The 23,230-nt window shown below is 39.4% G+C and overlaps 1 non-coding gene and 1 pseudogene across 1 annotated transcript; one reads left to right on the forward strand and one right to left on the reverse strand.

The window, feature by feature from the left end:
* Positions 1 to 11,286: 11,286 nt before the first annotated feature.
* On the reverse strand, positions 11,287 to 12,304 carry LOC105732331 (ATP-dependent Clp protease proteolytic subunit, mitochondrial-like; annotated as a pseudogene).
* A 7,463-nt stretch (positions 12,305 to 19,767) lies between these two features.
* Positions 19,768 to 19,874, forward strand: LOC135268509 (U6 spliceosomal RNA). Its single transcript, XR_010336823.1, has one exon. It is a non-coding gene; the product is annotated as a U6 spliceosomal RNA (small nuclear RNA).
* Positions 19,875 to 23,230: the final 3,356 nt, after the last annotated feature.

Here is a 23,230-nt window from a genome sequence, read left to right on the forward strand (position 1 = left end):
CAAGTTTCAAGGGAACATTGGGTATTTCTTTCAGGTAGAGACCAGGTGAAACTCAAAGGGTCCAAAGTGGGTTTTGCTTTGAGTTTCCTTTTGGTTCTGCTTGAACTTGACACTCAAAGTGAAACTCAGGAGATCTGAACCTCTTGCAAACTCAGGCTCAAAGGGAGGTTTTTGGAAGCAGAACTTGCATGCTGAAAATGCTGAGCTAACAGTACAAATTGGTGCTTCAGTTGCTCTGTCCAAACCTCTGAAGAGGGTTTCAGCTGGAAAAAGAAGGTTTCTTGTAGCATGTGTAGAGTTTAGGAAAGCGTTGCAAGAGGATTTTGGGCTTGCTAATAGATTGTCTGCAGCAAATTCCTGTGAAGCCAGATTGCCACCAGAGTCCTCTAAGTAGCCTATGGAATGGATCAACCAACTACCTATATCACCTCCTTGAATTTACATTAAAGACATCTTGTTTAATTCAAATGAAATCATGAATGTATTACCTGAATAGTTGACCACAGTGACATAAAAATATAATCTTATTTGTGAAAATGAATAACTGGAAAGAAAATCCTGAGTGTCCTCTCCCACCGTCCCCGCCTCCATTAAACACATCCATAAAGACCAACATACAACTGTTGTTAAAAAGTAAAGGCACAATAAGCATATAGAGGACCCAATTTCCAAGACATTTTATGAAATATTCTTTTGACCTGAATAGGGGTTGGTGCTAGGGCAGAGGGAATCTAATTTAGTTTTGGCAAACAAGCGTGAATACTAAATTAAACTTAACAGAAATGAGGGGTTTTTTGAGAAAGGAAACAGGCTGGCAGAATTTTGGCATATCAACAAAAGGAAATCACACAAAGAGAAAAGGATTAGTCAAAATAAAGATCAAATGAAGATCAAAAATAAATTGGCTTCGACCCAGGAAACATTTGTTACATTTTACAAGCAGGTCTTTCCTTCCCCAGTGTGAAGAACAGAGGAACCACCTGATCTTCCCTTAAAGGTCACTGAGCACCCTACATACCCGTGATGAAATGCTCCTGGAGCCCCCGAGAAAGCCCAGCACAGGTGCAGTATTGGAAAAAAAAGTTATCTTCGTACAAGGATAAATGACATAAAGCCAATGAATATTGGTAAGCAGATTCTAAGAAAGTGATGGACCAAGTATTTATGCTTCCCAAATACTTGCACAGTGACTGCTTTAACATAGTGAACAAACAATAACTATCTAGGTATCTAATCTTTCTATATGTTACACATCCTGAAAGACAGTGAACTTTTTCAGTCTCAAAGGATCTTGTTTGATGCATCGTTATAACCAAGGTCACATAATATGTGGGGGCCCGTACAAAATGAAAATGCAGGATCCCTTGTTCCAAAAGCAGAAAAAGTGCAGTAAAAGGTACTAAACATAAGACTTTTTCCTTTCTTCTAGGGATTCTCTCTCCACTTACAGTGCTTTTTATTTTCTAATTAATGTGATTCTAAATGAAGAAAAATTAAAACCTGAAATCATTAGCATTAATTTTACTGCTTATTTTTATTTTGCGCATAGCTAGTACTACATGCAAATGTAAGAGCACTGCTTTATTATTGCAGAATTACCGAAATTGCACAATTCGTACTTTGTAGTTCACACATACATACATATGCATTTCATTCTTACGAGAACAGTGGAAATGTTTCACAAAATGAACTCAACTGTTTTCATTTCACTCCTTGATATGCATACATTGTGCTAACACTCTCTACTTCAGCTTACTGATGAGTAAGGAAGGTTTGAAAGAAAAAGGAACTATGGGTGGCCCTATCTGTCCCTAACACAGAGGATTTATAGAAGGCAAGACAGTAGAAGCAAAGTATAGATGTGAGAATTTCAGGATAATAGTCTGGTAAAGAGCAGGATTGCTGCATGAGATTTAATACACTTTAGCACAACTGATGGTTTTATTTTTTTCTTTGTTTTTGCATCTTTTGGATTCTCTATAATTAATTGACACATTTTGTAAGTGAGGTATTCAGACTCATCATGAGAATTAGATCACCTCCTCCATCATTCAGAAACTTCCATCTTAGGTCAGAGATTATAAATCCAATCTTGACTAAGCCATTCACACAAACATTCACAATATGTAGGCAGTCCCAATACCTTTTCTAAAACAATGTCTAAAAATAAATTCTACAAATAATACAATATTTTAGACTCTGCAGAGAAGCTAAAAATGGAATGCTGCTGGACATTGAAATATTATTTAATTCTGAAAGATGATTTTCTGTGAAATCAAATTCTGAGGTCCTTGCGATACTATAATTATCCTACCCATTTAAAGATCAAGGAGGCCCCAGTTGTAGGAAAACATTAGCTTTTGGGCTTTTGTGTCATTTGTACTTTTTTTTGATAGATGAGACCCTACAAATAAGATTCTAATCCTTAACAAGAATGTTGCATATTAACTTCTGAATTTGAAATGCATTTACCCTTCATGTTATTTTATTATTTTGCAAATAAACACACACAAATTGTTTATAAACACATGCACTCATTTCACTGGTATATGCAAGTAAATAGATATGTAGATATATAAACTTAAGGAGTTATACAAGGATAGATAAATCAGGTGAGTGTGAGCAGGAAGGGAAACAAATTCTCAAGGTGTATACTGCAGTGTCTCTTCAAATTCCTTGGTGGACTTGGACAGCCGCGGCATGAAAAGAGCTGATAGACCAGCCTAGCGTTGAGCCATGAAGCCTGGAGCCATCTCTTAGGGAAAAGCCTGAGCAGAACCTGAAGAAATGATGGCCTGTACATTTTTACTGGAGGCATAAGTCAAAAAGCCAGTCCAGAAAAACACTGTTTTTCTTCTTAACCATTCAATTATAGTTAAATGGATTATCTTCTAAAACAAAAATGAAAAAGAGAAGAGGAGAAGGAAGGCTGATGCACCAAGTATGTGAGAGCATGTTTATACTCAGGATTTGGGCCCAGTCAGTGTTGTACCCTTGATGGCTACAGATATTCCCCTAAATCATAACCTCAGAGCTGTGCTTCATTAGTCATATGGAGAATCACAGAAGAAAATGTGGGTTAGCTTGTGCAAACGAAACACAACTCCAGGAAAAAACAGCGCAACGTGCATGCCCTGGAGACCAAGGTTCAGAAACATTTTACACAAGGGAGAAACATTTTATAAACAGCAAATGCCATATGCTTTGGAGTTGTCCTAATAGTAGAAGCGGCTTTTCACTCTCATTCAGTATCCCTTGTGACCAAGCATCTGGTCCCCACCTACATATAGCAATGACCACAAATCCTATATTTAGTAGATCTATACTTACTTGATACTTAGAAAAACAAGGTGGCTATTTGAATTTTTATTTATTATGGATTATCTGCTTTTCTTTTGCCATTACGGGTCTGAAGGGAAAAAAGTTTAATTTTGATGATTTTGGATTAGACTTCTGGAGTATTTTATATTTTGTGATCCTCTTTTTCTTTTTGTAAATTTCTTTAGGGAAAGACAACCCTCAAAAAGCAAGTGGTTGTGGTCTGTTTTCTTAGACTTGCCTGGCAGTGCCTACTCATTTCTTCACGGCTGGACCTAAATGCCATTGATAATGGCACAGGCATAAGTTACAGAGCAAGGGAAATGTCAACCAGATTAATTTGAATCAGCCCAAGGCTGCCTTTCTTCCTAAATTTTCCTGTATGTTTTTTAAATATTAGAAAGCAAAATTGAGCAAATACATTTATTTTATTTATTTATTTATTTTTATTTCAGTAGGTTTTTGAGGAACAGGTGGTGCTTGGTTACATGAATAATTTCTTTCGTGGTGATTTGTGAGATTTTGGTGCACCCATCCCCAGAGCAGTATACACTGTACCCAATGTATAGTCTTTTTTCCCTGGTCATCTCCCACCCTTTCCCCTCAGACCTGCAAGTCTAATGTATTATTCTTACGCTTTTGTGTCCTCATAGTTTAGCTCCCACATATGAGTGAGAACATATGATGTTTGGTTTTTCCATTCCTGAGATACTTCACTTAGAATAATAGTCTCCAGTTCCATCCTGGTTGCTGTGAATGCCATTATTTTGTTCCTTTTCATGGCTGAGTCATATTCCATCGCATATATATATATGCGATGGAATATATATGTATATATATATATATGTGTATATATATATATCACATATATATATATGTGATATATATATATATCACATATATATATGTGATATATATATATATAAACACACACAAATTGTTTATAAACACATGCTATATATATATAAACACTCTCTCTCTCTCTCTATATATATATATCACATTTTCTTTATCCACCTGTTGATTGATGGGCATTTGGGTTGGTTCCATATTTTTGCAATTGCGAATTGTGCTGCTGTAAACATCCATGTGGATGTGTTTTTGTTTGTTTGCTTGTTTGTTCTTGTATAATGACTTCTCTTCCTCTGGGTAGATACCTACTAGTGGAATTGCTGGATCAAACAGATCTACTTTTAGTTCTTTAAAGAATCTCTACACTGTTTTCCATAGTGATTGTACTAATTTACATTCCCACCAACAGTGTAAAAGTGTTCCCTTTTCACCACATCCACACCAACATACATTATTTTTTGATTATGACCATTCCTGCAGGATTGAGGTGGTATTGCATTGTGGCTTTGATTTGCAATTCCCTGATCATTAGTGATGTGGTGCATTTTTCCATATGTTTGTTGGTCATTTGTATGTCTTCTTTTGAGAATTGTCTATGCATGTCCTTAGCCCACTTCTTGATGGGATTATTATTATTTTTTTTTTTTGCTAATTTGTTTGAGTTCTTTTAGATTAGAGATATTAGTTCTTTGTCAGATGTATAGATTGTGAAGATTTTCTCCCACTCTGTGGGTTGTCTGTTAATTCTGCTGGTTATTTCTTTTGCTGTGCAGAAGCCTTTTAGTTTAACTAAGTCCCATCTATTTATCTTTGTTTTACTGCATTTGCTTTTGGGTTCTGGGTCATGAACTCTTTGTCTAAGCCAATGACTAGAAGGGTTTTTTCAACGTTATCTTCTAGAGTATTTATGCTTTCCGGTCTTAGATTTAAATCTTTGATCCATCCTGAGTCGATTTTGGTATAAGGTGAGAGATGAGGATCCAGTTTCATTCTTATACATGTGGCCAGCCAGTTATCCCAGCACCATTTGTTGAATAGCATGTCCTTTCCCCACTTTATGTTTTTGTTTGCTTTGCCGAAGATCAGTTGATTGTTAAGTATTTGACTTTATTTCTGGGTTCTCTATTCTGTTCACTGGTCTATGTGCCTACTTTTATACAAGTACCATGCTATTTTGGTGAGTGCGGCCTTATCGTATAGTTTGAAGTCAGGTAACATGATGCCTCCAGATTTGTTCTTTTTGCCTAGTCTGAGCAAATGCATTTTTGTTTTTTAAGACAGAGTTTCACTCTTGCTGCTCAGGCTGGAGTGCAATGGTGAGATCTTGGCTCACTACAACCTTCACCTCCCAGGTTCAAGCGATTCTCCTGCCTCAGCCCCCCAAGTAGCTGGAATTACAGGCATGCACCACCATGCCCAGCTAATTTTGTATTTTTAGTAGAGATGGGGTTTCACCATGTTGGTCAGGCTGGTCTCAACCTCCTGACCTCAGGCGATCCACCAGCCTTGGCCTCCCAAAGTGCTAGGTTTACAGACAAGAGCCACCGTGCCCAGCCTGCATTTTAAATATTATCATAAAAACAGCTTTGATCTCATGGGCCCCAGAAAGAGGCTCAGATCTCAGATCACACTTTGAGAGCCACTGCTGTGAAGTGGTTATTTCCGTTATCTGATTGACATTAATACAGTTATAGGTAGTAGCATATTATATACTTCATCCTCACCTTGCTTATTTTCCACTCAATGTATTCTAAAGATCTTTCCACACAAACACAAGGAAAGCTTCCTCACTTGCTTTTGTAATGGTCTGCTTTCCCACTGTCTGCGTTGACTATAACCGATTTTAGCAGTTCTCCCTTGAATTCCCGCCTCATTTAAATTTTTTTTCTATACTAAATAATAATGTAATGGACAGGCTTGTAAATACAGGATTTTACATATAGGCAGGTGTATTTGTGAGAAAACACTGTAGCAGTAGGGTGCAACTTGCAGTTTCTCAGATCTGGCCAAATTGCCCTTCGTGGAGGTTGCTCTGTTTTGCGCACCCACCCTGAGCAGGCCTTCTCCCCTAACGCGCTGGTGGAAACTTTGCCAATCTGGCAGGTGAACAATGTTATCTTAGTGTAATTTTCATGTCTTCACAATTTCTAGTGGCTTGTAAAGTATTGAGGATGGCACGGAGGGACTTTTAGAGTATTGCCTCTACTATAAATTTTAAATGCTTTATCTTAATTTGTCATTTGTCTGTATATTTGTTTGTGATGTCTTTTGCTATGTTGCATTTTTCCATTTTTATATAGTCTATTCAATTAGTCTTTTTTTTAAAAAAATTCTTGGCTTCTGGATTTTGAGACTCGGTTTAGAATGGCCTTTTCTCCAAAGTTGTAAAGAAATACACAAATATTTCCTTCTTCTATCTTTACCTTCTTGTATCATAGTGCACATTAAATTGTTGACACATGTGTAGAGTACCTGGATATATATTTAAAAGATGAATCCAATTTAGTACTTTTCTGTATCTTATCCAATTTCCCCATACCAAATATTTATTGAAAAGCCCATCTTTTCCACATTGAATTGAGAAGGAACATTTATTATGTAATAAATGTCTAATTCTATTTGGTTTCAGTAGTATATGAACAAAAAACACAAACTTCATAAAGTAGTAGGATTTATTCCAGCAATGCAAGAATCATTCAGCATTAGAAAATGCAGTTATAGGCCAGACGTGGTGGCTCATGCGTGTAATCCCAGCACTTTGGGAGGACAAGGTGGGTAGATCATTTGAGGTCAAGTGTTCGAGACCAGCCTGGCCAACATGGTGAAACCCTGTCTCTCCTAAAAATACAAAAATACAAAAATTAGCTGGGCATGATGGCACATGCCTGTAATCCCAGCTACTAGGGAGGCTGAGGCAGGAGAATCGCTTGAGCCCGGGAAGTGGAGGTTGCAATGAGCTGAGATCATGCCTCACATATTGCAGCCTGGGAGACAGAATGAATTTCCATCTCAAAACAAAAACAAAAGAAAAATGTTGTTATATAATTCATTAGATCAAAAGATATCACACCCACTGTGTTGATAAATGTCAGTAGTAGAGTAGAATTGACTGAGAGACCAAAGATGCTTCCTGACAAATCAAAAAAATTTACTTATCTAGAAGCTACAGAAGGAAGTCAGTGTGATCAGGATATACAGCAAAGAAGCCAGCAGCCTTCTTCAATAACAGACAGAGGTCACTGGCAGATGTGCAATAGCAGATAGTAAATCTAAAAGAGTAAGAGTCATATGAAAACTCCTAAAATTTCAACTGACCCCTTCCAAACCCAGCCTTATATTCATAAGACTGTGGCAATTCTCCTACAGACCAGAGTGGACAGGCGCAGAGAACTTTATCATCAGAGTTCGATATAGCATCAGTCTCAATGGAACCCAGTACATACTAGACTACCCGGCACGGTGCAGACACTGTGGCATATTTAGTATATTCATCCCCTCAGCCTCTTCAAGATGCACATCCTGTGCCAATTGTTTTCCTGAACTTAGATCTGTGAAAGAAGAAAAAGTGCCAGTTATTAACTTCTTTGGGAATAATTTTACAACCTACAACCTCTTAGAACAGCTATTAAGACCAAATCTATAAAAAGAAAATATATATAACTATCTCAACAGTCATAAAAAATAGCATTTACTGGTAAGCACTCAAGATCTCATAAAGATAGAAATCTTAATAGCCTAGGACTTTACCAAGAACCTACAGCAAACATTCTTTTGGTGAAATATCAGAAGAATTCCTACAAATACAAGGATTTTTGCAAAACTACCACCATTCAATATGTACTGAAGGTCCTGAAAAGTACTCTGAGAAAAAGAAATTAAAATATAAATATTAAAAGGGAAGGAATAAAATTGCCACTTACAGGAGATAGAATCACCTATACAGATATTAAAAAGACTCAATAGATGAATTACAATAACAATATAAGAGTCTGTTAAGGTGGCCAGATACAAGATTAACATATATCAATAAAGTGTTCTATATACTAGATACAAGAAAATATAAAAAGGAAAAAGTCCCATTTACAGTGGCAACAATGAAAAATGAGACACTTAGTAATGATTATAATAATAAATCTTAATACGCCTATAACAAAAAAAGATCAAACTTTTCTTAAGGTTGTCAAAGACTTAAAAAATGTAGAGATAAGCCATGTTCTTCAATGGAAAGATTCAATATCGTAAAAAAATTTTAGTTCTATAATTAATGTATAAGACTAATGCCATCATAACTGAAATATTATCAAAGTTTTTTTTTTTTTTTTTTTTGAGACAGAGTTTCACTCTTGTTACCCAGACTAGAGTGCAATGGCGTGATCTCGGCTCACCGCAACCTCCGCCTCCTGGGTTCAGGCAATTCTCCTGCCTCAGCCTCCTGAGTAGCTGGGATTACAGGCACGCGCCACCGTGCCCAGCTAATTTTTTGTATTTTTAGTAGAGACAGGGTTTCACCATGTTGACCAGGATGGTCTCGATCTCTTGATTTCATTATCCACCCGGCTCAGCCTCCCAAAGTGCTGGGATTACAGACGTGAGCCACCACGCCTGGCCTCAAAGTTTTTAATAAAGTTTAATTCAGAAATTCCTCCATAAGATAATTCTACAATTCACAGAGAAATTATGCAAAAATATTTAATAAATGATGGGGGAAAATCACAATCACTGGACCTTTCATTACTATATAGGAAAACATAAAGCTTTACTAATGAAAATAATATGATATGGGTACTGAAGTGGATGTAAAAAGAGAAAAGAATTGGTAGCCCAGAAGTCAACCTTACTTGTATATAAATATTGTAATTTAAATCTAAGGGGTAAGGGCAATAAATGCTTTGGGAAATTTAGAAAATGATTTGTAAAAGAACAAGTTTAATAAAACATGGTTCCTATGCTAAAGAAGTAAAGAGTTTAGTCATGTCCACATTTCCTCGTTTTCTTATCTTTTGTGACATGCACACTATTTTGAGGAAAAAAGACTAGGCATGGTGACTCACACCTGTAATCTCAGCACTTTGGGAGGCTGGGGTGGGTGGATTGCCTAAGGCCTGGAGTTCGAGACCAGCCTGACCAACATGGTGAAAAACTCGTCTCTCCTAAAAATACAAAAATTAGCCGAGTGTGGTGGTGGGTGCCTGTAATCCTAGCTACTCAGGTAACTAAGGCAGAAGAATCGCTTGAATCCAGGAGGCAGAGGTTGCAGTGAGCTGAGATCATGCCATTGCACTCCAGCCTCTGTAACAGAGTGAGACTCCATCTCAAAACAAAACAAAACCAAATAGGACTCCTTAGTTATTCCAGGCAGAGGGCAATTTTCTCTTAATCTTGCATTTTGCAAACTACTAAGGGGAGTGCTGCCCCTCAAAGGTATCTCCCTCTGCAAATCCTAGACAATAGCCTGATAAGGCCTCCTTCTATCCTCACTGCTACTCCTTCTACCCTCAACTCCCCAACTTACTCCCTTCAATCTCAGCCTTGGAATGGCTCCGTGAGGTCCGCTGGCTTCCCATTGTTAGATCCCAGCCAGGGCAGCTGCCGAGCATCCCAGACTTGGTGTGACCATGAAGCTTTCTGGAGATTCTCCTTAACCCTTCACCAGAACTGCTGCCCTGAGGCCCATCTTTGCTATGGACAAAACTGCCCTTTGTCACTGTCACAATGGGTGCTCTTTTCAAGAGATGCAGAGATGACTCCTCTGCTTTCCTGCTTTTAGTAGGATGGCAGAGAAGAGAAGAGAAAAATTTGGCTCAAGGTCACACACTTCAAACTTCTCTGCTGTCTTCTCATAGATGGAAAAGAAAATTGAAGTCAGGTTTTTCTTCTCTTCCATTCTGCACCATGAAAATCTAAGGTTGTCAGGATGCAGCTCTCCTGGTAGAAATGCTTCTTGCTCATCCTGGAGCAAGGAATTGAATTGGAAAGGTGTCTATACATTCTACACACACCTTTCAATGCAATAGGGGGAAATCTCAACTCTGTCTTCTGATTCCCTGCCCCCACTTTCAACAAGCACAATAGTTCAACCTTTTAGCATAAGAGGAATAAACTTTCACCATGGTGACCCCTGGCCTGGTCTTAGCCTCCCAGGGCACAAGTAAATCCCCTGGTGAGTGTTTGATTTAACCTGTGTATATTCTGCTGCTTATGTTAATGTGCATTTTATGTCATTACTGGTCTTTTAAAAAAAAAACCCTGCACCAGTTACTTGGCATAAATTAACACAGAATTTAAGAGTCCATTAATATTTCTTGAATATCTTCTGTCTGTCAAGAACTATTGTATCACCTTCTGATGTGACGGGGTATGTGTGGCTCATTCAGGTAGAGATTCAAAGAAAAGAAATGAAAAGGAAAGAAAAAAATGAAGAGTGGTGATCACTGGGTTGGCCAACATCTTTTGTCTTTCTCATTCTGCCTGTGCTTCTTCAAATGAGCTACCTCCCAGTTGCCACACCCCACAGCAGCTTGTCCCAGATGGCAGTAGCAGGGAGGGAGCCGAAATTACTCAACTCTGAAAGGCTTTCTCAATGTATGGGTGAATGGATGGGTGATCATGTGTTTACTATTTTTTGGTGTTTTGGGGTGAAGAACAGAAACAATATGGCAGTCACCAATTTTGACTGGCAACACCACAGATCAAATTGCTTCTCTGCTCAAAAGCCTCCACTTTCTTTCTATCTATCTTGCAATATAATACAACACCATAGTACAATAAAACAACACCTTCTTATCGTGGTCTACAAAACCCTACAGGATCTCACTGCTACCCAATATTCTGACTCCACCTACTGCCATTTCTTTCTTTCTCTCTATAATCTAGCCAGCAACATTAGCCTCCTTATTCTTTTCTTTCTTTTTTAAAATTTTTTTAAAGACCACAAAGATTTAATTTAAAATCACAGTGTCTCAGTCGGAATGCCCCATCCGTAGGGGGCACCCTTGCAAATTCAAAGTTCCTCAAGGGGCCCCTCCAGGTTCAGCAGCGAGGGGGTAAGCAGGGCCCAGCTGGGGGTCTGGCCGGTCTCTGGCCTCTCCATGTGATTCTGGAGACGAGGCCCAGCTCTCAGGTGCTTGCTGGGACAGGGTCTGCCGTCGGCGCTGCTACTACAGGCTCCTTCTCCACCAGCGTGGGCTCATCTTCACCATCCTGGGGAGGGTGGAGGAGAACCTTGTCTAAGATGCCGAACTCCTGGGCCTCCATGGGGCTCATGTAGCGGTCCCTCTCCATGGCGGACTCGATCACCTGCAGGCTCTGTTTGGTGTACTTGGCGTAGATGTTGTAGAGCTGTTTCTTCAGCTTCATGATCTCCTCTGCCTGGATGGCAACGTCTGTGGCTTGGCCCCGGGCGCTCCCTGAGGGCTGGTGGATCATGATGCGGGAGTTGGGAAGCGAGTGGCGCATGCCTGGGCTGCCGGCGGCGGGAAGCAGGGAACCCATGCTGGCGGCCTGGCCCACTCACCATGTGCAGATTGGGTTGACAATATACTGCATCGTGTCGTAGATGGCCAGGCCTGCGGTCACCACACCACCAGGGCTGTTGATGTACATGTGGATGGGCTTCTTGTTGCTCTCGGATTGCAGGAAGAGGAGCTGTGCAATAACCAGGCTGGCAACGCTGTCATCTATCGGGCCCATGACGCACACGATGCGCTCCCGCACCAGCCGCGAGTAGATGTCATAAGCGCGCTCCCCGAGACCCGTCTGCTCCACCACGATAGGAATGAGCGAGCGGGAGAGCTCGGGCGCCGTCACGTGCAGGCTCCGCTGCAGGGCCAGGCCGCTCTGGGGCGTCCGCTGCGCTGGAAAGCGAGAGGCGACGTACCCCAGCGTGGGGTACCTGCCTGCCACCACCTGGGCCCCCCCCCGCACCAATATCTAACCTCCTTATTCTTTTCTAAATATGCTGGGCCACTCTTGTCCGAGGGCCTTTGAACTTACTCTTCCCTCTGCCTGGATCTCCCTGGCCCCAGATACTTACTAGGTTATCTCCCTTACTTATTCAGTTCTCTGCTCAAGTATCACTTTACAAAGAGCCTTTCCCCAGCCACGCTTTCTGCATTGGTTCCCCTCTTACCCCCATCGCTGTTCCCATAACCAGCTTCACTTTTTTATCTCACTTACCATCTTTTCTTACATGTTTGTTTGTCGTTTGTCTCCCCCAGCCAGAGTATATAGACTTCATGAGCTTAGATTTTTGTTTATGGCCTATATCCCAACACTTCGAATAATACCTGGGACAAAGTTGGTATTCAAACATAGCAGATGCTGTCATTGCTCCTGGGTTCCTTGGACTGTATCATTCGAGTGTATTCTGGCCAACTTCAAACTGCCTGTATCTGCATCTCCAAGCTCCAGGACACTTTCCAGAAATGAGATATAAGACCATTCTACCTATTCTACCCATCAGGCTTGAGGATTTACAACCATCATTGCCACAGAGCAGCACTAAATCAATGATTCTCATCATTTGATGCATAAATACTACAGCTGCCTTGTCCTTCAATGGAGGAGAATGGGAGTAAGGAAAAGAGGGGAGGGGAGTTGTTCTGAGACTTTGGTAGCTTCTTTTTGTTTGTTTGTTTTTGAGACGGAGTCTTGCTCTTGTCTCCCAGGCTGGAGTGCAATGGCGCCATCTCGGCTCACTGCAACCTTCGTCTCCTGGGTTCAAGCGATTCTCCTGCCTCAGCCTCCTGAGTAGCTGGGATTACAGGCCCCTGCCACCATTCCTGGCTATTTTTTTTTTTTTTGTATTTTTAGTAGAGACAGGGTTTCACCATGTTGGCCAGGCTGGTCTGGAACTCCTGACCTCAGGTGATTTGCCCGCCTCGGCTGTCTTAACAATACACCTTTGTTGGCTGCCTTCTTTCCCTGCATCATTTCCCCTCCTCTGCTGGCTTTTACTTCTCAAGACAATAACTCACTTTCAAATTCTTATCTCAAGATCTGTTCTGGGTGATCCAAACCAAGAAAATAAATATTTGTTATTGTTGAATAAAATATTCATAGCAGATTTTGGATACATGTGGAGAAAAAGGCAGGAGAGGGGACAGTTAGGGCATAGTTTCACAGGTGGTGGAAAGTTGGCTGAGCAGCAAGGAGAAGGAGCCATCACCAATCAGGAGGAGACACGTTGGTTGCATGAATAAGACTTCCAGTATGATGCTGAAAAAAAAAAAGAAAGAAAAGAAAATGGTTACATTAAGGTGAAAATGAAAATAAGTCCTTGGGCAGCATTTGAGAATCGTATCTGCAGTTGAGTCGTAGGAATGGCTGAACACAGAAACAAGCTCACAAAATGTCGACTTCATGGGTGTGAAACTGTGCAGCTGCACAGATTGCATGCTCAGAATGACCCTGTGTTTGCCTTAATGCTCTGCTGTTGCCATCTTGAAATTCTTAATAATTTTTGAACCAGGGGTCCTGCATTTTCATTTTGTACTGGGCCTCACAGATTATGTAAGCAAGACTAAGGTCATTTCATAGTTTCTCACTGCAGTTTAGGAAGAATCAAGAACTATAGTTCAGGAAGAAGAATGAATTTTAAGGATTTAGAATGTGAGAAACAAGTCTTAAAGAGCGGGCTCACTAAGGCATTCTCAGGGTCTTCCCACAGCCTACTTTTGTTCCAGTCTCAGATATAGCCATACTGGAAACAAAAATAAGTTACCTAGTAATATTTCATGATACTAATTACTTAGGACAAATATGAAAACATTTTGGATAGATGTGATATATATGTGTATATATGTGTGTGTGTATATACATGTATAAACTATATAGTTTATAGTTTGTTTTGTTCAGAGAAAAAAATACAGTTGGTGCTAACTAGAAAAACACTGATGAATGGCAGGGCATGGTGGTTCATGCCTGTAATCCTTGCACTTTGGGAGGCCAAGGTGGGCAGATAACTCAAGGTTAGGAGCTCAAGACCAGCATGGCCAACATTGTGAAAACTCTGTCTCTACTAAAAGTACAAAAGTTAGACAGGGGTGATGGCACGTGCCTGTAACCCTAACTACTCAGGAGGCTGAGGCAGGAGAATTGCTTGAACCCGGGAGGCGGAGGTTGCAGTAAGCTGAGATGGCACCACTGCACTCCAGCGTGGCCAACAAGAGTGAAGCTCCATCTCAAATAAGCAAAACAAAACAGAAAAACACTGATGGAATACTAGTCAAAAAGCCGTATTTGTCTTCAAAGTAGACCTGTAATATTCTGTTTTAATAGTATGTGCCCTATTAGCTGCTGGAGGTTTTTTAATTGATCATTCTTCTGGCTTTATAATTGGGAGGCTGCCAAGAATTTTTGATGTTTCTATCTGAAACAATGGCATATAAAATGCTATTTTAAAATATGCCATTCTACTTATTTCCACTTAAAATAGAGGCGATTGAAAATAGTACATGTAAATCCCCAAAAGACATCTGATATTAAAAAAAAAAGTATTTGAGAAAAAAATTAATGATCCCTTGTGGGAAATTTTGAAGCTTGTGGATTTCTAAGCAGGGAGGCAAATAAGTAAAGCATTGCAGCATTTTTCACTAACTAAAAACAGATGTCATGTGATAATGGGTGTTACATCTGCAGCTGACACCCACTTCAAAGAACAGGTGCCTCTAGTTGTTTTAAAAAAAAAGAGAGAGAGAGAGAGAGCAGCTCTTACAGCAGTCTACAGCAGGCTTCAGGAAGTGATGAGGGAGAGCCATGGGAAGACCAGCCCCTCGGCCGCTCTGGGTCACTGTCATGATGGTACATCTGGGAACTTACGTCCTCAGTGACTTTTCTCCTGGGTAAGCCTTCAATGTCAGAGGCTAAACTGCTAGATGATTATATTTATTTAAAAGTTATTACTTTAAATGCAATAGAATGAAGTGGGATCCTCCCTTTACATCATATACAAAAATTAACTCAAAATGGATCAAAGATCTAAACACAAGAGCTAAAACTATAAAATTCTTAGATGAACACATAGGTGGAAAAACGTCATATTGAGTTTGGCAGTGATTTTAAGATATGACACTAAAAGTACAGCCTAAGAAAGAAAAAATAGATACATTGGATTTCATCAAGATTGAAAGATTTTGTGCATCAATGAATACAATCGGAGTGAAAAGGCAACCCACAGAATGCAGGAAACATTTGTAAATCATATATCATAGAAGGGATTAACATGCAGAATATATAAAGAACTACGACTTTATATATTTACAGGTGTGGTGGCTCACTCCTGTAATCCCAGCACTTCGGGAGGCGAAGGCGGGCAGATCATGAGGTCAGGAGATCAAGACCATCCTGGCCAACATGGTGAAACCCTGTCTCTACTAAAAATACAAAAATTAGCTGGGTGTGGTGGTGGACGCCTGTAATCCCAGCTATGTGGGAGGCTAAGGCAGGAGCATGGCTTAAACCCAGGAGGCAGAGGTTGCAGTAAGCAGAGATCATGCCACTGCACTCCAGCCTGGCGACAGAATGAGACTCCATCTTAAAAAAAAAAAAAAGAACTACAACTCAACAACAACAACAAAACCAACTCAATTTAAAAATAGGCAAAGGACTTGAACAGATATTTCTAAAACGAAGATACACAAAGGACAATAAACATATGAAAACAGGAAATTCCACTAATCACCAGAAAAATGCAAATCAAAACCACAATGGGATATTAAGTCACACCTATTAGAATGGTCATTGCATATTTTTTAAAGTGCTGGAGAAGAAGTGGAGAATTTGAACCCCTGTGCATTGCTGAAGGAAATGAAAAAGTGTATAGCTGCTTTGGAAAAATGGTGTGACAATTTCTCAAAAAAATTAAATATAGAATTATCATATGATCCAGCAATTCCACTTTTAGATCTATACTCAAAAGAATTGAAAGCAGGAACTAGAACAGATATTTGTATACCAATATTCAGAGTAATCAAAAGGTAGAAATAACCCAAATGTTCATTGACAAATGGATAAACAGCATGTGGTATATATACACAGTGAAAAATTATTCCATTGTAAAAAGAAATAAAATTGATACATGCTACAACATGGATGAACCTTGAAAACACTGTGCTAAGTGAAAAAAGCCAGATGCAAAAGGACAAATAGTGAATGATTCCATTTATATGAGGGATCTAGAACAGTCAAATCAATGAAGACAAAAAGAATAGGGGTTAATAAGGGCTGCAGGAGGAGAAACGGGAGTTATTGTTTAATGGATAGAGTTTCATTTTGGGAAACTGATGAAAATTTCTGAGATGGTCAAAGTTGTGTACTTAAAAATGGAGGCAAAAAAAAAAAATCTGAGATGGTTAATGACCACAGCTGCACAAAATGAATGTACTTTTTTTTTTTTTTTTTTGAGACGGAGTTTCGCTCTTGTTACCCAGGCTGGAGTGCAATGGTGCGATCTTGGCTCACTGCAACCTCCGCCTCCTGGGTTCAGGCAATTCTCCTGCCTCAGCCTCCTGAGTAGCTGGGATTACAGGCGCGTGCCACCATGCCCAGCTAATTTTTTGTATTTTTAGTAGAGACGGGGTTTCACCATGTTGACCAGGATGGTCTCGATCTCTTGACCTTGTCATTCATCCGCCTTGGCCTCCCAAAGTGCTGGGATTACAGGCGTGAGCCACCGCGCCCGGCCAAAATGAATGTACTTAATGCCACAGAACTGTACACTTAATTGAGACCATACTGGCCAACAGGTGAAACCCTGTCTCTACTAAAAATACAAAAATTAGCCAGGCGTGGTGGCCTGCACCTGTAGTCCCAGCTACTTGGGAGGCTGAGGCAAGAGAATCACTTGAACCCAGGAGGTGGAGGTGGAGGTTGCAGTGAGTCGAGATCGTGCTACTGTACTCCAGCCTTGTGACAGAGCAAGACTCGGTCTCAAAAACAAAAACAAAAAAGGTTAAAATGGTAAATTTAGTCTTTTCCTCTTGTTTATGTTGAATTTAAATGGAAATTGAATTAGATCTTGGTTCCAACATTCTACCTTCTATAATATAGTGTGGCATGTTCTCCGTGACTCTTTTTTAACTTACCTCTAAGACATATTCGTTCTTTCCCATGTGAGCTAATGTTTGAGGATTGTTTCATTCTTTCAATCCACTTTTCTGTGAGGTAGTGACAAGGAGATGAAGGAAGAAAAAAAGAGTGAGCTTAATCTGAGCTGGTGAAGTCCTGGCTGAGAAATCTTGTTCTTCAGAGTCCTCTGGGGATGTCCTGTCCTGTGGCCTTCCCCAGTCAGCCAGAGGTAGATCCCATCCACGGGCTTACACAGTGAGACAGCCTGGCACTCTGTGAGACGGCAAGTCCTCCTTGCCTCATCCTAGGTTCTAAGTTAATTTTAGGAGCTGCTACTCTTGAGGAATTTTTCATGACTTTTCCCACCACTATCAAGAGTCACCCTTGCCCAGGTGTGGTGACTCATGTCTGTAATCCCAGCACTTTGGGAAGCCAAGGTGAATGGATCACCTGAAGTCAGGAGTTTGAGACCAGCCTGGCCAAATATAAAATTAGCCGGGCATGGTTGTGGGCACCCGTAATTCCAGCTACTCAGGAGGCTGAGGCAGGAGAATCGCTTAAATGCGGGAGGCAGAGGTTGCAGAGAGCTGAGATCACACCACTGCACTCCAGCCCGGGTGACAGAGCAAGACTCTGTCTCAAAAAAAAAAAGAGACACCCTTACTTAGCACATGCTACAAAAATTTTAGCTCATCTTTTTTACTCCTCTCTATGTCTGGGAAGAATTAGAAGCTGTACAATGCCACTCTGTGCCCCATTAAAATCCTTTTTTCTCTCCTATTCACCACTTAATCTGTTTATAGTCCAAATTTATCCACGCTGCCTAGTTTTGTGGTTTGGAAGGGAGATTCTGTGATCCTGCTTTATTCCACAAATTTTCCCCCAGAAGTCTTTTTTAAAAAAAATTTCCACAGTAAAGATTCCTAGATGACCTATGCCAACATGATTCAATCAGTGTTGATTAATTATAAAAGTTTTGCTATTTTAAGTTGAACAAGCGTTGCAATAATTAAAGACCAATGCCAGACTACAATGAAATTATGACTACAGTTAAATAGGTAGCATAGGCCAGACATGGTGGCTCATGCCTGTAACCCTAGCACTTTGGGAGGCCAAGGCAGGCAGATCACTTGAGGTCAGGGTTTCAAGACCAGCCTGGCCAATATGGTAAAACCCTGTCTCTACTAAAAATACAAAAATTAGCCAGGCGTGGTGGTGCACACCTGTAATCCCAGCTACTTGGAAGCCTGAAGCAGGAGAATTGCTTGAACTCAGGAGGCAGAGGTTGCAGTGAGTCGAGATCACGCCACTGCCCTCCAGCCTGGGTGACGGAGGGAGACTCCATCTCCAAAAAAAAAAAAAAAAAAAAGGAGGTAGCATAATCTTCGAGGAAACAGAGCAAAAATATAGAATCATAGGATTAGAAATAACCCTTTAAGGACATATGTTGATGATTTAGTGTCTCCGAGTGGACGCTAGGCTGGTAGGGTGTTTGCAATTTGCCCTCGAGAGATTGGATACATATAACACCAAACACACACACACACACACACACACACACACACACACACACAGGCACACACCCTTCAACAATAAAAGCAGTATATACCAAGGGACAGTCTAATCTCAGTTCTCAGTGAAAAAGAGAATGCCAAGTTCTGAAGAAGAGAATGGCCTTTCTGTCAGGGAGGGAACATTAGCAGCACCTTAAATGTTGTCTGGACATAACTTGTATGTCTCTTTCATGATTTTTGAGTTAAAAAAATTATTCTTGATTCACAAACTGCACTATTTTAAATACGGCATGATTTTGGGACTGAATTCATAGGTCACACTTTCAGAAGTATTGTGGGGGAAAATTAATGAAACTTTATGACTAACAAGGAATGAATACAATGCCTTGTTTTCAAGTCCCTTTTCATCTAAATGTCTCTATCCTAGAATTAAAGATACGAAGAAAACATTCCCCGGCTCTCTCTAGTATCATGTTCTGTAATTTATTTTACAAACTTGTTTCCTTCTACCAGTCACAATGATTGCAATTTTAAGCATCTTGTGGAAGAACAATCTCTATTTAGGTCACTAATGAACAAATAGAGGATTTTAGCTGTAAAAGTGTATGTCAAAATGACTGTTAAATTTACTTGGAAGAAAAACTGAGTGAAAACTTGCTAAGAAAATGAAAAGCAATGGGAGACATTTGTTCACTGACTTTTTAGAAAGGAATGTAAAGCCATCATAATTTAAACACTATGAAACTGGTACAAGAATGAGCAGAGCAATAGCGCAAAAGGTCCATAAACAGACACAACTAAAAAGAAGGAAGAGGTATATGGACAAAATGGCATTTCTAATCAATGGGGAAAGGAGAGTTATTCGACAAATGGTGTTTTGATAAATGGCTAATCATTTGAGGGGCAAAATACAAAATATATTATATATATATCCTATACAGGTGTCTCTCTAACTCAAACAATGCCCCAAAACAGATTCCAGCGATATCACATTCTCAAATGTTAAAACTAAAACCTTGTGCTTGCTTAGGCAGCACATACACTAAAACTGGAATGATACAGAGAAGATTAGCATGGACCCTGTGCAAGGATGACAAGCCAATTCGTGAAGCGTTCCATTAAAAACAAACAAACAAACAAACAAACAAAAAAACAAAACTAAAACCTTTAAGTACCAGAGAATAATTACTAATATTTTTTACAATATTTAGGTAGAGTGAGAATTTCTAAGTTTGGTGCCAAAGGTAGCAGATTAACTTACATAAAACGTAAAACCTTGAGAGTTGTTTTCTGTTAAGACATGAAAAATTAAAAATCGCACTGGGCGTAGTAGCTCACGCCTGTAATCCTAGCACTTTGGGAGGCTGAGGCAAGGTGGATCATCTGAGCTCAGGAGTTTGAGACCAGCCTGAGCAACATGGTTAAACCCTGTGTTTATAAAATACAAAACATTAGCCAGGTGTGGTGGTATGCACCCATAATCTCAGCTACCCAGGAGGCTGAGGCACAAGAATTGCTTGAACCTGGGAGGTGGAGGTTGCAGTGAGCCAAGAATGCACCACTGCACTCCAGCCTAGGTGATAGAGCAAGACTCTGTCTCCAAAAAAAAAACCCAAAACAAATAAAAATAAATAAATAAAAAATAAAAAGAAAAAAGACTGATAAAAATATTGCTACATGTATAACAAAGGAGTACCACATAACAAGTCCACAGAAATGAATAATGGAAAATGCCCAATATAAAAATAATGAAGTAGCCGGGTGCAGTGGCTTACACCTGTAATCCTAGCACTTTGGGAGGCCGAGGTGGGTGGATGACCTGAGGTCAGGAGTTCGAGACCAGCCTGGCCAACATGGTGAAATCCTGTCTCTTAAAAAAAAAATGAAGTATATAAATAGGCATTTTACAAAAGAAGATAAAATGAAAGATAAATATATTTTAAAATTTGAATATCACTAGTAACCAAAGAAATACAGAGTTTTGAAAACCTAGCAAGATACCATTTAAAGAAAAACAACAAATGGACTAAGATTATTTTTAGAAATAATATTTATTGTTGCAAGGTTAATTCGCTACCAGAAGCACTTTGGCAAGCATTAAAAATATTTGTTCAAGTGATTCTACTTTCAGAATTTATCCTAAGATTTTAACTAGTATCTGTGCACAGAAATAGTCAAGCAGGGTTGCTTAAATAGTAAAAAAACTGTAAACAACCATATGTTCAGTTAATTACACTATTGTATATCTATACAATAGAATTCTACACAGCTTTTTAAGGAGATGTTTACAGAATATTTAATGACATGAAAAATGTATATCGTAGAACCAGAACACAAATTATAAATATTGCATATAATTGGTGATATAATTCCATTATTTCTCCTCCCACCCCAAACCCACCCCAAGCTTATGCTTTTCTCAGTGATGGCATTTCTGGAGACTTCTATTTTACTCTTTTTTTCTTTGTATTTTCTACCATAAACTCTTATAAGAGAAAAATGTAAATTTTTTCAATAGTAAATGCCCGAAGTTTTTGCCAGTAAGTGTCTTCTGAGGGAACCACCCTGATAACATTTTGTGGTTTTGATATAATAACATCTGCTGTCCAGAGTGAATTTAATCCTGATGTTGTGTCAGTAGAGTTCTTTAATCAGGAAAACCAAATTGCTTTGTTCTTCTGCAACCTTAGAAAATTATTTTCACAACCAAGCCTAAAAGCAGAACTTAAAAACGATATGCATTGAAAATATGATGGTACTACTAGATGAATGTAGAAGTTATTCAATTTGCTCCAGTTACCATAGAGGAGAAGAATAACAATAAGTGTCTGGACAGGCTAGATTAGAAATCTGGAGACCTAGGTTGTGGTTCCATTTGTTCCAGCAGTTAGAGGTGTGCTTTGGAGCTAATGAGAATAATCACCATAAAAAAAATTGCAGGCATTATTATTATTAATCATGTCATTACTATATATTACTTTCTGCAGTGCTTTATTATATTATCCTGAATCCTCACAACTTCTTTCTCAGGCTATTTAATATCCCTATTTTACTGATAAAGAAAATGGGCTTCAGAGAGCTAGTCGACTTACTCAAGATTACCCAGCTTCTAAGTTGCGGAGCAAGGTGTGATGACATTTTCAGTGTGTTTAGTTCACTAAAGCTCCGATTGCCCCAGGAAACATCAATTAGAGGCAGTGGCTTTGGTTTACTTTGGAGGCACTGGTCTCATGGTGTGGCTCACAAAGAAAGGCTCACTATTCTGACAAAAAATCTTCCTCTGCTGCCATAATTCTATTCAGTAAATAATTAATAAATGGCTCTACACACAATGTTCTATGTTAGTTATGGCAAGATACACCATTGTTGAAAATAGTCCACTCTTTAGAAGCTTAAAATCCAGGCCGGGTGCGGTGGCTCACGCCTGTAATCCCAGCACTTTGGGAGGTTGAGGCTGGCGGATCACAAGGTCAGAGGTTTGAGATCAGCCCAGCCAACATGGTAAAACCCCACCTCTACTAAAAATACAAAAAATTAGCCGGGCATAGTGGTGCATGCCTGTAATCCCAGCTACCTGGGAGGTTGAAGCAGGAGAATCACTTCAGCCTGAGAGGCAGAGGTTGCAGTGAGCCGAGACTGAGCCATTGCACTCCAGCCTAGGTGACAGGGTGAGACTCCATCTCAAAAAAAAAAGAAGCTTAAAATTCAGAATTCTGGGAGTGAATCCTAGGTGCTTCACACACTAGCTGTGTGGACCTTGGCTTTAACTTCACTGTGCCCCAGCTTCCTTATCTGTAAAATGGAGAAAAGAATAACACCCATCTCAAAACTTACTAGAAGGATTAAAAGAATTATATGTACCATGCTTAGACTAATATTTGGCATTCTTAAGTAATGATATGTGCTAATGAAACAACATATAAACATATAACCAATCTAGTGGCTAATTAGATAATGTTGATATCATTCACTGATAGAACTACTAGTCTACTTCAAAATTTATACATGTATAATTTCTTTTAGCCACATTTCTCTTGAGCAATGGCCCTGTGTATATATTAAACTAATTTATGCCTTTTATTACCTGGTCCTCTGCTTGGTTACATTATCTGAAAAATACAATCAGTAATATTCCTAAACTCACTGGTTTATTGGTTAGGTTAAATGATAGAAGACATTTGAAAGCATTTTATATAAAATACATATATCCATATATATTAGTAGTCGTAGATCATTTAATTGTCTATTCAGTAGCTTTCTGTAAGTACAGAGATTGAAGAGGAAAGAAAAGGACTAAAATCAGAATTAGGGTCAAATCTAGAATTAACTTTTAACAACACAATAGCATCCACAGTGTGTAAGACACTGTTTCTTTTAAGTATAGTCCAGACACGCAAGATGATGTAAATAGATGTTTTACTAAAATTTTACAGAATTCTGAGTAGTTATTGTTTTAGCACTTTACTATGCATGAACAAAGC

The sequence above is a fragment of the Aotus nancymaae genome, unplaced genomic scaffold (genome assembly GCF_030222135.1).
Source record: "Aotus nancymaae isolate 86718 unplaced genomic scaffold, 86718_ANA_hifiasm-v0.15.2.pri h1tg000040l, whole genome shotgun sequence".
In the NCBI taxonomy this organism is placed as follows: domain Eukaryota; kingdom Metazoa; phylum Chordata; class Mammalia; order Primates; family Aotidae; genus Aotus; species Aotus nancymaae.